Raw genomic sequence first — 20,151 nt, forward strand, 5'->3', positions numbered from 1 at the left:
ATTTATTACTTTGATCTACCCATTTATTCATTTGAAAATGAAAGGAAGTAGCAAAATGAAGCTGGCAACTCAATAACTGTTGAAATATCTTCTAAAAGGTGTTATAATCATGTGAGAGTAAACCTTTGCATACAAGTCTTCAAACCATTGGTAACCATAACAACCCGATTATAAATGTGCTTTATGACATGGAAAGAAGAATCCCACTGTTTATTTTTGATGTAGAAACACATAGGGCTTGTACCAAACTACAATTTATTACTTTGATCTACCCATTTATTCATTTGAAAATGAAATGCAGTAGTGAAATGAAGATGACAACCCAATAACTGTTAAAATATCTTTTAAAATGTGTTATAATCATGTGAGAGTAAACCTTTGCATACAAGTCTCAAGGGAAGGATTTCATTGTTGATATTGTTTTACATGCCTGATTGTCCAAATTCTCTATTTCCTCCATTTTTTCTTAGCGAAATGAAGCTCACAACCCAATAACTATTCAAATATCTTCTAAAAGGTGTTATAATCATGTGAGAGTAAACCTTTGCATACAAGTCTTCAGGGAAGGATTTCATTGTTGATATTTTTTTGCATGCCTGATTGTCCCAATTCTCTCTTTCCTCCATTGTTTCTTGAAGAGAGTGAATGGACCAACTTCAATTACTTGTAATAGTCTTCTCCTAGTTTTTGTTTATGTATTGTTCTCATAAATCATATAAATTATTTTTTTCCTTACATCAATTTTTTTTGTAAATGTATTCAAACATTTTGCAAGTGGTTCCCATAAGTGTTGAATCCCATGGAAGCTATGTTTGGTGGAATCATTGGGCAGGAGGTTGTAAAATCTTGTTATGAAAAATTTCATCCAATTTTGCAAGTTTTATTTCTTTGGTACCCTACTTACTCTTTCTATGTATTTCTCTTAAATATAAATGGAAGTGTGCCCTTTTATATAGGTCAGGAAGGGCAAGGTAGAAGAGAATTCAATTATTTATTGTCTAATATCACTTTCTATATTCCTACTTGTGTCCTTCTTCTATTTCGATTCATTGGAATCTCTTCCTATAGAACCCCTTGGGCTAGAGGATGTGAGACCTTTGAATAGTCGTTATGATGCTCAAATTTCTGTATTTAGAAAAAAGGTGCATAAAAAGTTGGAAGATGCAAAATTATTTGTTGTGGGGGATGGTGCTCTGGGATGTGAGCTTCTAAAGAACTTAGATTCATGCGAGCCAGGGAAAGCAGACTATAATAGATGATGACATTATTGAGAAGAGAAATCTTAGTAGACAATTCCTCTTTCGGGATTGGAATCTTTTGCAGGAAATGTTAAGAGTGGTAGCATCAACATCCAATGAAATCAACCCACATTTACAAGTTCAAGCAATGGAGAATCGTGTGATCCCAAATACTGAAAATGTCTTTTGTGATTCATTCTAGAATGGTGAGGTTGATGTTTATTTGAATACTTTGGACAATGTTAATGTCAGGCTGTATGTAGATTCAATGTGTGTTTACTTCTAGAATCCATTGCTAGTTAAAACACTAGGAACCAGGTGCAACACCCAAATGGATATCCCTCACTTTACTGAGAATTATGGAGCATCACGAGATCCCCCTGAAAAGAAGGCATCCATGTGCACACTTCATTCATTTCCACATAATATTCACCACCGTCTCACATGGAAAATGTCTAAATTTGAAGGTTTGTTAGACAAAAATCCAGCTCAGGAATTTTTATTTTATTTTTAAATTAGAAGAATGATATCCCACTACTGAGAACTATGGAGCATCACGAGATCCACTTGAAAATTAGGCACCCATCTGCACACTTCATTCATTTCCACATAATATTCATCACCGTCTCACATGGGAAATGTCTAAATTTGAAGGTCTATTAGACAAAAATCCAATTGAGGCAAATGTCTTTATATTAAAATTAGAAGAATACATAGCATCAATCAAGTTTGCAGGGGATACTAAGGGCCAAGAACTTCTAGAGTCTATTGTTGATTGTTTGGTTTCACACAAATGTCTAACATTTAAAGATTAAGTCTCTTGGGCTAGATTCAGGTAAGTAATTAAAACCCCTTCCTTTTTCCCTTCCATCCCCCTTATATGATTATATACTTTTCATTTCCACATTGCATTGCAACAAATATTAACACAATTTACTATTTACAAAAATATCAAATTTCGGTAAACTAGATTTGCAAATCACTAACTCATTTGAGGATTCAGGTTTGAAGATTTATTTTCAAATCGTGTGAAGCAACTTACTTTCAACTTCCCTGAGGATGCAACTACAAGAGAAGGTGCACCATTCTAGTCTTCTCCTAAGCATTTCCCAAAGCCCCTCCACTTTTCTTCCCATGATCCTTGTCACATGTCCATGATTCTTACAACCTCCATTTTAAAAGCTAATACATATGGCATTACCATTCCCATTATAGTCTTCTCCTAAGCATTTCCCAAAGCCCCTCCACTTTTCTTCCCATGATCCCAGTCACATGTCCCTGATTCTTACAACCTCCATTTTAAAAGCTAATACATATGGCATTACCATTCCCAATTGGAATTCAAATCCAAATTCAATCATATTGGCATAGGTGGTTGATAAAGTTCATATTCTAGTTTTCAAGCCAAAAAAAGGATGAAGATTGTCACAGATGAGAAAGCTACATATGTGAACCCTTCTTCTACATTGTATGATGATGATGATAATGATGATGATGAACAGATTGACAAATTCATTGCCACACTGCAACATGGTGTTCAAAATCTACCTTCAAGCTTTCACATGAGTCCTATTAAGTTTGAAAAGGTATTCTCTAACTTTCCTCATTAATGATCCCTATTGTCCTCTACTAATTACACAACTTATCCTCCCTTAAATAAAATATTTCAATTCAAAATTATCCATTGGAAGAAATATTAGTCTAAAATTTTGGTTATTTCTTCATTGCAATGTAGGATGATGATACAAACTTAAATAAAATATTTCAATTCAAAAGTATCCATTGGAAGAAAAATTAGTTTAAAATTTTGGTTAATTTCTTCAGTGCATTGTAGGATGATGATACAAATTATCACATGCATCTGATCATTGGACTTGCTAATATGTGAGCAAGGAACTATAACATACCTGAGGTGAATAATCTCAAGGCCATACCTACCTTAAGTGCCATACTTCTTATGATTAGTATGCATGAGATAATAAAACCAAATCTCAAGGCCATACTTCTTACTACATTAAGTGTCATACTTCTTATGATTAGTATGCATGAGTTAATAAAACCAGTATAACCACCATTGGCTAGACAGATTGGCAAAATTCTTCTTAGACCAAAGTTGCACAATTACATGGGATATTGCTTACAACTATATTTAACGACCTTTTAAAGTCATTTGGGAAATCCCAATTGGGATGAACATTAGTGGCATAACATATGAACAATATTTTTTTATTTGAGACAGTATCTACTCCAAATACAATATGAATGGACAATGGCCAAATCTAAATTGTTAATTAAATGATTGATAATTTTAAGTCTTATGTATGTAAATTACTTTACAATTGAATATCAAATCTTTTATTTATTTATTAAGAAAATATCATAGTTGAATAACAATCAATTTGTTAAACTTAGTTAGAATGTACTAAAAATAAATTAAAAATAACAAAAACAAGTGATACTATATGTCTAGAAAAAACACATAGGTCATTATTAATATGGAACTTGCATTTAGAATATAATTGTGTTTTACATTGACAATAGGGTTCTACTCATTATTAATCAAATATGTATATGTATTAGAAAGAATACGATATTAATGTCTACCATGGATGTCTGTGGTAATTATGGTCTCCACAGTATTATATTAATTTTGTCTCTTAACTTTTATAATCACACTAAGATTGTCTAATGCAAGCAAGTGATGCTAAACAATCACAAGGAACTCCCTCTTTCTGTCACACTTGAAATTATATTAAACGAACTCCCTCTTTGTGTCACACTTGAAATTATGTCAAATGCTCCAACAACTAAAGAAAGTACAAATTATGTCAAATGCTCCAACAACGAAAGCAAGTACTACATGTCTATGTTCATATTTTAAGCTTCTTCATAATAATGTATTAACACATATTAATAAACTATTATACCAATTTTTTTTTATATTTTTATATTTTTTAATTTGAGTTTTAATTGAAAGAAAATGATTCAAAACCAAGCATTCCTTCTAATGGGATAATAAATATGACTTTAATTCTGATTGATAATTTTTTTTCCTATTTTATAATAAAATGTTCCTCAAGTTTATGAAACTTAACTTTTGTGAATAACCATCCTAGATTCATCTTAAGTTTAGATCTTTATAATTATTTATTTTATTTTATTTTATTTTTATGCAATTTGAGTCAAAATGTTTAATTGTTTGATAATATTCTACATTTTAGGTATTTTTCTATTTTCCCATCTACATAATCCAACTAAACAATATTTTCCAAAATTTGCAATTTGAATTAATGGAATCCATATTGTTAATGTAAAAGAGGACTCAACACCCCATAATTCCCCTATTATAACAAGATTGTAGAATATTAATGTTAATATTAAATATTTGCATTTTCATTAATTCAAAATGATTATTGTTATTTCAGAGTAAACATATTTGATTATATTGATTTTTTCTTCCCTTTATTTTGAGTAATTAAAAAATACCATTTCCTATCATTTAAAAAAAATCAGATTTTGAATTTAAGTTTTAATTTAATCATTTGTTTTAAATGGCATATTCAAATTTATTCAAAATTAGATTGTACATGGATTAAGGGAAATGCCAATGTGAGGTTCCCTTGGGTGAGCCCTCAGATTATATTCTATCCTTTTTATCTCTAGCTAGGGGCAGTGAATAGTTAACTAATATACGAACATAACGCTAGTATACGAACATACACAAGGATAAATAATAATACTCATTTTTCTGGATTATATATGGATGTTTCTAGTCAATTTTATTTTAATATTTTTTGAATTTGGGTTATATATATAACTTCTTATATTTATTTAATTTAAATACAGTAAGTTATTTGAAAAAATTTAAATTTGATATTTATATATTTCAATATTTGTATTATAATAATCCTAAAAACAATAAACTAAACTAATTGGAAAAAAACATTAGAAAATTTATTCAAATAGAAAATTGTATCATTTTCACATTAGCTTTTTAATTTAACAATCACTTCCACCCAAAAAAACAAATAGCATAACCTAGGAAAAAAATTATTTGCCCCTAAAAGCTAGAACCAAATTGACAAAAAAAGAGAAAATCCTACAACGATAGAAACCAAAGAACAATGATTTTTCACACGTAACAAAATTACAAGAAGTTCCCACCATTGACTCTTCAGTCAGTCGAAGTTCCCACCATTGACTCTTCAGTCAGTCTTGAACTTCACGCATTGAATTGTAGATTTTTCCCACTAATTGGTTGTTATAAAAAATTCAATTAAAGAAGATTGAGATCTCAAAAAGATGTTGCGATCTCACAAATATATTCAGAAAACTAATAATATCAAACAATCGAGTTTCACAGTGAAACTACTTTATCTTTTTTTTGCTTAAGCAAGAGCAGAAGCTTCTATTCATTTATTTACAAAAAGAAACATAATATACCCAAAGACCAAGGAGGTATGACCCACCAATAAGACAGGCCAACCAAAGCCTTGTTCCTGAGCCATGATCTCAAACAATGGGCCGAGGGCCCACAAAATAAGAAACAAAGTCCACCTAAGACTAGCGACCGAGACTCATTCCGATGACTAACAAGCACACCCTTTAACCATCAATTTGGACCCAATGAGCCCAATGAACCATATTTAATAAGTATATCGGGTCCGTTTGGGGCTCTAACCTTCGAGCACTTTATCTGCCTGAAACCCCCCATTTGCGCGTGATCCCGATGAGGCTATAAGACTAGCATGGAATTTAACCTTTGATTCGGACCCGAAGCTTGATTAATCTCTCGCCTATATAGTTTCGGGTCCAGTTTCCTTGTTATCCTTCTTGTTGTTATCCACGGGAAATGCATTGGATGGCTGCGATTTTGCTGACCTGCTTCCTTTTTATCTACATCCATATCCCAATGAAACAGGGCCCGTGTTCTATCCTTGATGTAATTAGGGTCCATAAGTGTATCTTTGGCCCACCTAATCTTGTTTGTATTCTCCAACTTGAGCACCATTAATATATATATTTCCCGCCCAAAGGCCCACTTTCCTGCCTGAAGGCCCAATGGATACTTACCCTTCTTCACGTGCTTTTCCATAAGCTAATTATCCATGTGGACCAAATTTCTTTGTCTCCCACAGTCTTCATCCTGCGTATTTTCCTTGCTCTGATAGAGCTCTTTGTCTAAGGTCACCTGTCTGGCACGTTGTTCCCTCAAATGTCCTTGGGGAGTCCCTGTCTAATCATATCTTACATTGGCTTTTGAACAGAGCACGCCTTCGTTTGCCGAGATATCCACTAATTTATTGGCTATTCTTCGCACATGGACAAAATTAATGGTTCTCATGTTTTGCAAGTGGGATTGAATACATTGATAAACTTGCAATAACCTCCAATGTCTCGACACTTTGTCTAGTGCTGATCCATTACCAATTTTCTTGACCGAATTAATTATCAATTCAGAATCAGCGTCAATTATGATGTTGTGTAGATTTGAATCCCTTAGGATTTCTAGGTAATGTTCCATGGCCATGAGCTCTACCATATTGTTAGTGGCCTTCCCCAAATGACAGTGAAATATGGTTTTTACGAAACCTCTTTCATCTCTTATGACTCCTCCATATCCAGCCGATCCCGGGTTTCCTTTTGAGGCTCCATCTATATTGCATTTCATAAAACCCTGAGGTGGAGGTTGCCAGAATTCCTTATGAGCTATTATATCACTTACTGTCTTGTTGTTGCCCTTGGGGGTAAGCCCCTGCAATCCCAAATTTAGAAGTATCTTCTCATCCTGATCTTGAGGTTGATTATCAGGGAGATTTTTTAAAAGGGTTCCTATAGTCTCTTTGAGTTATCTTATGATCTGAGTCATGATGTTCTGTGGTGACCCAATCTTGTTCTTGAAGATTCTGTTGTTGCGCTCTTTCTAGACATCCCAAATTATGAATCTTGGAACCAAAGTCCACGCTTTGTTGATTATGTCATTTTCCGAGAAATTTTTCCTCCAATTCTTCAAAGTCCTAGTAATGCTGCCCATGTCCCTATCTATTTGTTTAAAGATTGAAGCCACCCAATTCCATAAGTTGGAGGTGAAAGGGCATAGGTTGAGAAGTTGATCCATTGTTTCTTCCTATAATTCACATAGCTGGCACTTGGATGGTCCAGCTACCCCTCTTTTCCTAAGATTTCCCCAAGTTAGAATTCTTTTATGTTGCACTAACCACATGAACAATTTAATTTTCATCTAGTTTTGGTTCTGCCATAGGTCCTTCCATACCTTATTAGGGTTTGGGAAGTCTAGCCCCAGGGCTATTCGCTTGGCCTCTTTGAGGTTAAAGTTGCCTTCATTGTTTTTACCCCATCTTAGTTGATCTGGAGATGTTGATATTAGAATCTTTCTCTATTCCAAGATGACTGTAAGAGCTTCTGCCTGGGCTTTCAATGGGGAGTCATCTCTGTAAACTAGGTTCTTCCATTTTCTCCATTTTCCATCACTTCTTTCCTGATCCCAAAAGTCATTTACTTTGAGTAACCCTTTATTATCAGTTTCATTCTTGAGATTGACAAATTCTTCTTTTAATAGTCTAGGTTCCTGTTGCCAATTATCCTCCCAAAACCAAGCGAGGTTTCCATCTCTGATTTCCCAGAAACTGTGTTTCTGAACTATAGCTCTATTTTCCCAAGCTTTGTTCCAAATGTGGGAGCCTTTGATGAGTCCCATCATCCTAATGTAATCCCTTTCTTGCCAATTGCTTGCATATTTCTGTTTCCATACTTTGGCCCAAGGGGAGACCGATTCTTTTAGCCATCTCCACCATAGTTTCGCCCCCAGGACTTTGTTTAGTATTTCAGGGTCATCAAGTCCCAATCCTCCATGTGTCTTAGGCTTACATATTTTATCCCAGGCTACCAAAGCCCATTTCTTTTTCTCTTCCCCTTTGCCCCAAAGAAAATCCCTTTGGATATTTCTGATGTGTTGCATTACTCCTTTAGGAGCTGGAAGGACTGAGAGCATGAAGATGGGGACAATTTGTAGGATAGATTTTGTAAGTACTAGCCATCTTACTATATTCAAAGATCTAATAGTTCATTTCCTAATTTTGTCCTGAAGTTTATTAGTAACCGACTCCCAAATTGCCTTGTTGAGAGGTTTGTCTGTTAGGGGCACTCCCAAATATCTAGAGGGTGGCATATCTCTTTGGAAGCCTAGAATTCTAGTGAGGTTTCTCTGAATAGCAATGTCAATATTAAAAAAAAAAAATCTTTGATTTTCTTAGGCTTACCTATGTCCCCGCAGCCATAGCAAAGTCATTCAGGATTTGTTTGAAGGCTTGAGCTTCCTTGACTATGGGTATACCCTGCAGCATGGTGTCGTCCACAAATTGTTGATGGGTCAAGGCATCCCCATTTAAAGTGAGTTTGAGATCCTGGATTTTGACTTCTCCTTTGGCATATTTAATGATATTGCTTAGCCCTTCCATCATGAGAATAAAGAGAAAGGGTGAGAGCGGATCACCTTGTATGAGTCCTCTTGAGGGCTTAAAGGTCTTTGATGGTGAGCCATTTAGCAGGATTGAAAAACTTGGGGTGGTTACAAGGGCCATTACCCATCTTATCCAATTATGGTCAAAGCCATATGCTTTCAGTACTTCCTTGATGTAAGCCCAACTCAGCTTATCATAAGCCTTTTCTAGGTCAAGCTGAATGATCATACTTGTCTGCTTATTACTCTTAAGTGAGTGAACCACCTCATGAGCTTGAATGATGTTATTAAGAATTTTCCTTCCTTCCACATATCCAGTTTGCTCCTTAGACACAAGAGTTGGGAGCAGGGGCTTAAGTTTATTAGAAATTACTTTTGAAATAATTTTATACACCACATTGCATAATGCTGGGTCTAAATCTGTCAGGTGTGATAGCATTCTCCTGCTTTGGAATCAGGGCTATGAAAGAGGAGTTGAGTGCCTTCAGAACAGTTTTGTTTTTCCAGGAGTCCTCCACCACATCGAGGATATCTTGCTTGACTATTTCCCAGTAAGCTTTGAAGAAGTCAACGTTGAAGCCATCCAGACCTAGAGCTTTCCCATTTTTCATTTCATTGATGATTGCGCTGATCTCCTCTTCATTCACTGTCCTGTTAAGATTATAATTGTCTTCTCTTGTCACTAGCTTAGGAATGTGCTTTGTGAAGTCCTTGATAAATTGAGATCTGTCTATGAGGGGCTCCTCGGCTATGCCTTGGAAGTGCTGAACCATAACAGTTTCTATTTCTTGGTGTGTAGTGAGCTGATTTCCATGATTATCTTTGATCTTTGAAATCCTGTTTTGCGACCTATGATCCATGGTAGATTTGTGAAAAAACCTTGTATTTCTTTCTCCTTCTTTTAACCATTGTACCCTCGATTTCTGTTTCTAGAAAATATCCTCTTGCTTGCATAAGCCTTCCCATTCTTGTTGAACATAATCAGCTTTTTCCTTTCTCTCCTCGGTGAAGCCCTCTGTAATGAGGGTTTGGTTAATTTCCTATAGTTTATGTTTTGCTACTTTTTTGGCTTTGAATATATTGCCAAATTCATTCTTATTCCAATCTCTTAGTCTTTATTTGACGTGTTTCAATCTTTGATGTAGAAGAAGCATTTTAGTACCCTGAATTTTCATATCTTGTGTCCACGATCTTGCAATATTATTGATGAAGACAGGATGGGTAAGCCAAATGTTTTCAAACCGGAAAGGTCTGTTTCTTGGAGTTCCTATAAAGGACGCTTCAAGTTAAATAGGCTAGTGGTCCGAGCCTCCAAAAGGAAGTATCGTTGCTGCTAAGTTATGGCCTGTGAGGATTAGGTCCTCCGAGATAATGAATTTATCAAGTTTAGAGGCCACTTGAGATGCTCCTCCCATCTTATTATTTCATGTAAATATGCCATTACTTGTTTCTGTATCTACAAGCTTCATGTTATTTATGAAATTCTGAAATGCTATAGAATCTCTGCCTAGTGATCTAGTTCCCCCTTTTCTTTTCTGTTAGAGATCTGATCATATTGAAGTCCCCTCCCAGAATCCAGGGGATACCTGGATGTCTTCCTCTTAACTCCTCCAATGAGGTTAGAAGTCTGAGTTTATCTTCCAGCTTTTGTGGACCATAAACATTAGTGAGCAAATAAACTTCCTTGTCCCCCAAAGGTTGGATGACCACTAATAAATAGTTCCTGGATGCTTCAACATCTAGGATATCAAGTTTCTGAGGGTTCCAGAGTGTGAGAATCCCTCTTGTTTCTTTGTCTGCTTTAACTTCTAGATATTCATATTTGATAAGCCATTTGCTATGTATCTCTCTTATTTTTTCTACTGAACATTTTGTTTCCTAGATGAAAATCATATCTGGTTTTTCTTCTTTCATTCTATTGCTAAGATTCCTTTGTTTCCTTTTACTTCCTAGACCCATAATATTCCATGTTGTGAGCTTCATTAAGAAATACTTGTAAATGAGTAACTAGTTAGGTCTTTCATCTTACCTGAATCGATCATGAGTTTTCTACACTCTATCAACAGCTCATTCTGTTTTTTCCTACCTCTTTTCCTGCCTAGGTTCCTAGGAGCTAGTCCCGATGTTGCCTTCATTATTTTCACCCCTTCATTGTCCTGACTATCATGGTTTCTTTTGACTCCTGAACCTTTTGCCTGAGTTGTCCATAGGAATCGCTGTTGCACTCTATTAAACTCCTCTTGTGGTAGGGAATCTATTCCTTTGGTGGTTCCCTGCTCCAAGAGCTTTTACAGATCTAGATGTTCCCTATCAAGAATATCCTACAGTTGATGATCCTCCATGCTCTCTTCCTTTTCCTTCTCTACAGGGCTGTCCTCTAGTATCTGATTTGCTTTATCTTGCTCCACTTCTTCTTCTAATACCTTGTACCTATTCTGACTTATCTGTTTTTCCTCGTTGATTTTATTTTGGTACTTTCTCCCTCCTTTACCTCTATTTCCCACTTTGTTAAAGCTTTCAGTTTCTTTCCCTGAGGTTGTTTTAGTAATGCTTTCCATTTTGTTTAAGGGGCAATTTCTGAATAGATGCCCATGTTCATGGCATTTGTGGCATCTGAAAGGGAGATGCTCATAGTCCATCGCTTGCACCCATTCTTCATCAAAAACTTCCAGAATTACTTCATCCGGTAGAGCTCCAAAGAGGTCCATCTCTACGCATATACGGGCAAAGGAGGTATACTTTCCCCGCCTAGTGGCCTCTGATATTTTTACAAAATGCCCTAGTTTATTTCCTATTGCTTTTAATGATTCTGGCTGCCAATAATCCAGAGGTAGGGAATAGAGCCTTACCCAAACCGGGACCGAAGTGAATGTCTCACACTCCGGGACAAAATTCATCACCCAAGGCCGCATATAGAGGCTTGCAGCAGCATAGAAGTAGGGACCTCCTTCAAACACCCTGTCTTTATCCTCAATGTTTGTAAAAACTACAATGAAGAAATCCTTGGATCTAAGGTGTAGATCTATATCCCCTTTAGGTTTCTAATGATTCTTTATCCATGCCTGTAAAACCTTATCTATAGGCCATAACCCTATGAATTTACAAATGACTGCATAGGTTGCCATGTGTTCCCTATGCGCCTGTAGCGCTGGATCACTTAACACCACTCGGGGTGTGATGGTTACCCTAGGCTTACAAGGTCCAGTCTGATTTCTGGTGTCAGCATTCTGATTTTTTCCTTCTATTAGCTTTTCTCTTCTGGCTTCTTCCTGCGTATTTTCCTACCCATGTGAGCTTCTGTTTTCCTGTTTCCCACCTCCTAAAACTCCGGTTTCAGCCTCCAGAGGTTTTTTGGATCGATTAGAGACTACCTTACTATAGGAAGGAGTGGAACTCCCCCCCCCGCCCTATCCATGGTGCGCAACAATAAACTTCTACTGCAAACTCTAACTTTGCTTGTTTCCTCTCAGTGCCAATCCGACATGTTCCAGGTTAAAACTTCTTTCACTATCACCCTAAAAATGATACATCAAAAACTCGTTGTCAGGCATAAGGTGATGTTAATGGTGGCTTCGGTGAAACATCCATTGAAACTACTTTATCATCTACAATATTTTTTTACTTATAGCTATGAAAAGGGTAATATCCATTTTCATGAAAAAGAAGAGGGCTTGTTGTGTTTGAGAGATGATGCTGGCCTAATATAATATCTCACATCAATCAACAGATGTATGAGGAGGCTCATGTGAAAGAAATTTTCTATTAACTGTAACACCTATTTACCACGTGGTAGAAAGAATTTTTTTGTTGCCGCGTTACCAGGTTTTCCCCTGCAGATTTAGTTTAGTCGTTTTTTTGGATTTAGTTTATTTGTTTTATAGAGATGAAAGTGATATATATACTTAACAGTCCGTTTCATGTTTTTAGAACATTGTAATCCAAGGAAGAATTACCCAAGCTCTGGTTAGGCAATCGTCCGCTATATTAAGAAGCGTATGAAGCCATTTAAACACTCAGAATTAAATGGAAATAGACAAATACACAGAACTCGGAGACCTAAAGATAGAGCAGGATACAACCATTATAAAAAGACATATATATTGAAGTATATTATTATTTTTATAAATTCATAACTAATTATTGCATCTTCATTATTTTTATAAATTTATAATATAATTATCACATCATCAATTCTAATGCTAATGCTAGTGGATGAAATTGAAAAAATGAAATACTATACTACAATTTTCTAAATATAATAAAAGCAATATAATAGAAATATAATGCATCCCTGGTACTGAGAGTGATGTTTCCGGGATGAAGAGCAGGCCATGTGTAGATAGACCAAGAACTCTTTCTTGTTTCTTGCAAAATTAGTTAGTTAGACCCTAACTGAATCTTCATGCTTAATTATCTCCATACTTAGGTAAGACGCCTAACTGAATTTTGATGCTTAAAACGCCTGCTCTCCAAATCTTGATGCTTACGTAGAGAGCTTACCTCCACCATAGATGAGATGTTAAGAAGAAGTATATTCTCTAACGTATAAATCTTGTCCTGTCCTTTCAAAAGTCAATGAACCTCCTTCCACCTCTGAAGTTGAAATATATAAACTTTTGGTTATTATTATACAAGCCTTCCTAAAAATAATAAAATGTTAAGTTATTATATAATAAAATGTTAAGTTATTATATACGCATTAGGCTAAAAAATAATAAAATGGTAAGTTAGAGAACGAGAAAGGGAGAACATCTCCAACAATACCTCATTTTTCACAGTAAATGAATGAAGAATGCAGTAAATAAATGAAGAATGCGTGCAATCCATGGGCAAGAAAGTACAACGATTGCGTTTGGAAAAGCAGCCAAAACTGGAAAACATAATGAAGAAACCAGACGTATGCAGCCATATTTAAATGGAAGCAAGGGGAAGACTGGTATACTCGTTCCAATCCAAACCGCAGTGGTAATTCTTGCAGGAGGTTCCACGGCTTGTGATGATCGAACGACGCAAAATTTTCTAATCGTCTAACACAAAGATCGACGGTCCATGACAGGGTATGTTGACACGGGAGAAAGTTGGTCTGAAGAGGAAATATCTTTTCCTTACTACATAATTAAAAAAATTAAAAAACTTCACAATAATTAATTAAAATCTATTAACCCACGGGTACGATGACATAAACCACTACATTAATATCGAATTCCTCTAATATGTCAAAGAATCTAATTTATAGATAAGGAAAAGATAATTAACAATATCATTTAAAAAATACTTCATTAATTAAAATCTATTAACCCACGGGTACGATGACATAAACCACTACATTAATATCGAATTCCTCTAATATGTCAAAGAATCTAATTTATAGATAAGGAAAAGATAATTAACAATATCATTTAAAAAATACTTCATTTATTAATTAATTTTTTATTATGGATAATTAATTTAATATTTTATAAGAATAATTTATTGTTAATTAATTTAATATTTTATTAATATAATTATATTAATAAATGTAATTGATATAAAATAGAGATAGACAATCAAATTTAATCAAACTACTTTAATATTTAATAAAAAAAACTACTTTAAAATTAATAAAAAAAATTAAATTAATAAAAAAAAACATTTTAATATTATTATTGAAATATTTAATATTATTTAAAAAAACCATATATATCTATATACAAAAAAAAATCCATTATTTCTATATACTAATCATATAGACCTATTAATATCAAAATATTTAATTAAATATAAAAAAAACCCTTATTTCTATATACTAATCCTATAGACCTACTCATGCCAAAATATTTAATTAAAGATACCTGCCGCAACATCTTAAATGGATTTAACTTGTACATAAAGTTTAGAACAGACCCACTGATACTCGACACAATCAAACTTATTTACAAGCAGACAATTATAATATCAATTTTGGTGAATAAAGTAATACTTCCATTTAAATACAAAAATGGAATATCTACATTAAAGTTTGTCTCACAAATAACAAAGAGCTAAAAAAATTTGTTATGGAGAAGTTTCATAAATGAGTATGGAAAAAAATTGAGTAGAAAGAAGTACTATATTGAGGAATTCAAGTTTACAAAATAGTTCATTGGAGTTAACATTTCGTGGGGGAAAAGGTTCTTATTGTCCAATTAAGAACCAAATCGCATCAACTTCGGTGTGAAAAAGGAACTAACTCGCATCAACTCCGTTGTGAAACAGGATTGTGGAAAAAGCCTAAAGAAGATTAGGAAGAATGGGTGTGTACATTTTGCACGTCTTGGGCATTGGAATCCGAAAAATATTTCATTTTGGAATGTGATGCAATCAAAGACATCATAGAAAGTTGTGGGAATATGGTAGCATCGATTTCTTGGCATTGTCTTTTCAAAGAGGGGATTGTTGGAAGGTTGGGCCAGCTCATCATCAATTTGAATAAGAAAATATTTGAATTGTTAAAGAAATGATTGAATTGCAAAAAACAAAAAACAAAAAATTAATAGTCCCATAAATTATTTTTAGTCATGTAAACGTTAAAATTTCATTTCATTTTCTAGAAATACCAATATTAGCTAGACAATTCAAAACCCAACTAACCTAAAAAAAAATACAATAAATAATTTAAAAAAAATCAAATTCTATCCACTCATTTGTTTAAAAATAAAAAATCCTCAAACCAAATTTCAATATAAACTATTAATAAAAATATAACGCAAAAACATATTACCACTTTTTCATACATTATTATTCTATAATTTTTCAAAAAATAAAATAAAAAAAATCATTACAATAGGTACCGAAACAAAACCATATAACAACATACCTTCTCAACACACAGTCGTAGCCAACATCATATTACACATCTCGTGATATCATCATTTGTCATCGTGACATCCTCATATTATATATAGATAATTAAAAAAAATGCTAATAAGTGTCGGAATTTCAAACCGAAACCGGTTAAATTTGATGATATATTCAATCTTAATATCAATTCTGATGGTTTTAATAAAAAAATTGAAAATTTTACCATTAATGTCAGTTCTGCTTGTTTGAAAGATATTTTGTTCATTTTAACAAGTTGACCCCTGACAACAATCTCCTCTCAAATTTCAACCGTAATACTCACAATGCAACCGGGAAAATTATTATTAGTTACACAAGGATGCTCTCGGCCCATTTTCCAACCCCATCGCCGAAATAGCAGCCTAACCGAAGACACAGGTAACCCTAATTCTCTTTGAATAACGTCATCCCACGTACTCATCCTTACGACACGATGAATCACACCGTCCTATGCATGCACTTCAATTGCATAAACTTTCCGGAGTTATGAGCCGCTTTATGGATAAAAAGTACCCCCTGATAACGGTTCGGCCGGAGACTTTAACCCTTCAGAATGTGCGCGGAGTTGGACAGTTGAGTGGATTCCCATTTGCTCCGAATAATTTGATAAAAGATAAACCTGTGAGGAGCAGGTCAACAAATTTCATGTGAATAACGGCTCTCAGGTCAAAACTCTAGTAATTAAATACCTTAAAACACGGGAACAACACCGTTTGTTTTGGAGTTGCTTGTGAGGCACACCAGGTGCAGTCTTTATGAACAATTTGGACGGTGGGCAAGGCCATATCATTATGTATTGTTGGTAGTCATGAAAAAGAAGTTCACCAATAAAGGAATCTTATTATTTCTTTGAGTTATTGTCTCGAGACACGTTTTACGCTCATCTTAATTTATAAAAAGAATTTTAACAAACAAAAAAATAAAAATTAATAAATTGGATATATAGATTACAAAACCATTGATAAAAACTAAAAACTAGTATATTAAATAAATATAAAGTACAAAATTATTAATTATAACTAAATCATGGACAATAACTTTTTTCCAAAAACTACTTTAAGAGAAACAAAGTCAATGATTAAAAATTAGTTTAATAAATTATAGATTCAAGTGATATTTATATATAATATTTATTTTAATAATATTTTTTCTTACATAGTTTCAAACTTGTCACCTTCACATCATTGAGTGACTTAACAATAAACCCCATCACCATATATTCTACACTGGGCCAACATTTCACCTACCAAATTAAATTTTCCATAATAATTAATTTTTATTAACACTTAACAATTAATAATTAAAAAATAATAATAAATATTCATTTATTATAATCTTTTTTCAAAATTTTCAATGTAAATTACTATTACTATTTTATATTAGTTTATAAAAATACTATTTAGTAGACAAAACATTATTAATACATTAGTATATATATATTTTTTTTCTAGGTTAAGACTAAACTAAGTACCCACGGGGAATTGAACCAGTGACCTATCGCAAGGAGTGCCTTAACAGTGCACCCATTCACCGTCAATCCAAAGCCCCGTGGGCAATACATTAGTATATTTGACACATCAAATAAAAACTATAAATTATATTATTTTTAAAACCAACATAGATTTATTTTAAGCTCGAATCTATCAAGCGCCAAGAGGGATCAAATATCTTTTCACTTTAAAAGTTGTTTGTATGATTCCAAAAGAGACTTGATCACTCCCAACGCTTGATAGATCAGGAAGAAAGATACATCTAAACTAATTCATCTGAATAATACAATCCCTAAAACTATGCCAAATTCATGGAGTTAAGAAGTTACTGGTCATGGAGTCAAGATATTTCCCATATCAATGATGGTGTTTGTGAACAACCATTATTTTTAGCCATCTCATTCATCGAACAATGGTACTTTTCCCTTCTCTTGGTATAGTCCTCTCACCCATATGGTGGCAACTCTTGGATGGCCAATTTAGTTGACTAGGTATCAAGACTTATTCCTATTTGTCCTTTTTATATTCCTTCGTAGGAACTCATCATTTATTATATAAAGGGGCGAAGTGTTCATGTAGATTCACGCATCCGATCTGAGTTCACATCATGTTTGGTCATTCCACTTGCAATCAACTGGCACACGAGATTCCTTCTACTGTTATAGTTTGTAAGAATTAACCCAACAACATTTCATCTATGATCTTGTTCGCAGAATAGACTGAGTAGAGATCGTGTATTAATAATGATGAGTTATATATATATATATATATATATATATATATATATATATATATATATATATAATCATAGTTTGATACCATTTTTGTAGTGTGTGGACTATTAGAGCATTGAATGGTTGAACCCCTTATGTAACCAAAATGCGTGGTTATCGAAGTGCACTCACATTGTTTGTTTTGCTATGGATTTTTTGTATTGGATCTGGGGCTAGAAAGAGCTTTGGAATTTTTGAAAAATTGATGGACACTTTTCTTGGACAACCCTCGCTATAGAGAACCTTGTCTCAATCGAGGCAAATATATATTGCGATTCACTTTCACTACAACATAGAGGGGGGTTTTAAGACAATATTTGAGACATTTTTTGGGTAAATTTTCTTAGCTTGAGACAAAATAAAACTTGTGTATTGTCTTAAATACTGTCTTTAAGCGGGTGTCTCAAATTATTGTCTTAAAAAATTGTCCCTATAAAGACGATATATAACACAAACATTATTGTCTTTCAGGAGACAATCTAATTTTTTTCTCTCTAGAGATAATTTCATTTTTGCCTCTTTAGAGACAATAATTAGGATTAACTGCTTATTGTCTTTATAGAGACAACATGTCTTTAATCCTAGCTATTGTCTCTCTAAAGACAATATGTAATTATATTTAAAGACTATAATATCACTTTTGTCTCTTTAGAGACAATATAAAATACAGAAAAATATCTCACCATTGAAATAAATTAATATAAAAAGTATTTAATTAAAAATAAATTACAATATTATTGATTAATTCAAATTAGGGCACAATGGAATTGAACCAGCCACCTTCTTCTTATAAGGCAAGAGTTCTTCCATTGAGCTAGCACCCTTTAAATAATTATGCGAGTTATGACAGTGCTTGAAATTGCATATATAGGCATTGATTTTTAAAAAATGCTCAACAATAATCTTTGTAAATTCTATAATCATGCAATCCCTATTTTTAACTTAATAAAAATTAATTCAACAGAGTTAGCTAAATGTCACAACCCTATAGAATAACCCATACATGATGGTGGATTAGGATAAGCATCTAAAACATTGCCAGTTCATTCTGAGGGCATGAATGGACTCCACTGCCAAAGGGCAGAAACATGTTTCGTTTTGGAGGTCTCTGCAACAACAAAGACATAAATCTTATTTCGTATGAAGTAAATTTAATATACTTGCAGATTTTGAAAAGAATACAATGAAAACCACAAATTTTCATTAATGTCCACTGTAAACCCTGGAATATATATATATGACATTGATCCTCCTTAAAATCGAACATTCTTAGAGACATCACATTCACTAACCTGAAAATGAGAAGGATCAAATGTATGACGATCTAGGATTATTTTTGAATTACAATGAATGTTTATGAAGAGTAGCTTGACCTTCTAACCCTAACAAGGATAGATCCCTCTTAATAATGAATTTATAGAAAAGGGTGAGAGAACGATTTTGGTGCAAATGTTACTAAACGACAATCTTATTAGCATTTATAGTTGTAAGTTTTACCTCTAAATCTTGAGCAGAAGCTTCATCAATTCCTCCTTCCTTTATATCTCCACCATTTGCTTTTATCAGTATTTGACTCGTGAATGGCATAAAATGGCAGAAGAAGAGTAAGAGGAAATTAACTAAATCTACCATCTCTTTGATAAAATATAGTTGACCCTTATGTTGTTGCAACAATTGCAGTTTCCACTACACTTGTAGGAACCACAACAGTTCATGTTAATGATGCAGTAGTAGCTAGTGGTACTGTAGTTCCATTAATCAATGGCACAATACCTATGGAAGGGGAAGTTGTGAGAACATATGTGGTCATGGAAAATGAGACAAATTTAATAGATGCACCGATAGTTGGTGTCAAAGAAGCGATAACCTTAACTAGGTTTGTCAGCAAAATATGCATAACTGGTGTAGCAATTGTTGGAGGGCTTGTTGATGCTAAGGTTGTAGTAGATACAAATATTTTGTGAGTAGACAAATTTGGTGATGCTTTAGATGAAGATGATGTGATAATGACTAGAACATGTGATGCAGTCGTGGACAATGGAACAAAGATACTTCAAAGTTTCTAACTGAAGACACTGCTTTTTCTGCTTTCTCTTAAGTGATATGAGGAAACCCCACAAAAGAACTTACTAAAATAGATTACTAAATGTTGACAAAACAAAAAGGCACCAACAATCTCATAGAAAAATAAGAAATAGTACAAAATTTTAGTTCATAAAAAATAGTCCACTTGGATTTTTTGTGACCTTATTGTAATAGTACCTATGCATATAAAAGTTTTGGGAAGTGTTGTAGGGAAAACCCAACACCCC

General features: G+C 33.7%; 1 pseudogene; it reads left to right on the top strand.

Moving 5' to 3' along the window:
- The first annotated feature begins 746 nt into the window (after positions 1–746).
- Positions 747–19,803, top strand: LOC149181518 (ubiquitin-activating enzyme E1 2-like; annotated as a pseudogene).
- The last annotated feature ends 348 nt before the right edge of the window (positions 19,804–20,151 follow it).

The sequence above is a fragment of the Pinus tabuliformis genome, chromosome 3_2 (assembly GCF_031772625.1).
Source record: "Pinus tabuliformis cultivar Carrire ecotype Pingquan chromosome 3_2, CPIR1, whole genome shotgun sequence".
Taxonomy (NCBI): Eukaryota; Viridiplantae; Streptophyta; class Pinopsida; order Pinales; family Pinaceae; genus Pinus; species Pinus tabuliformis.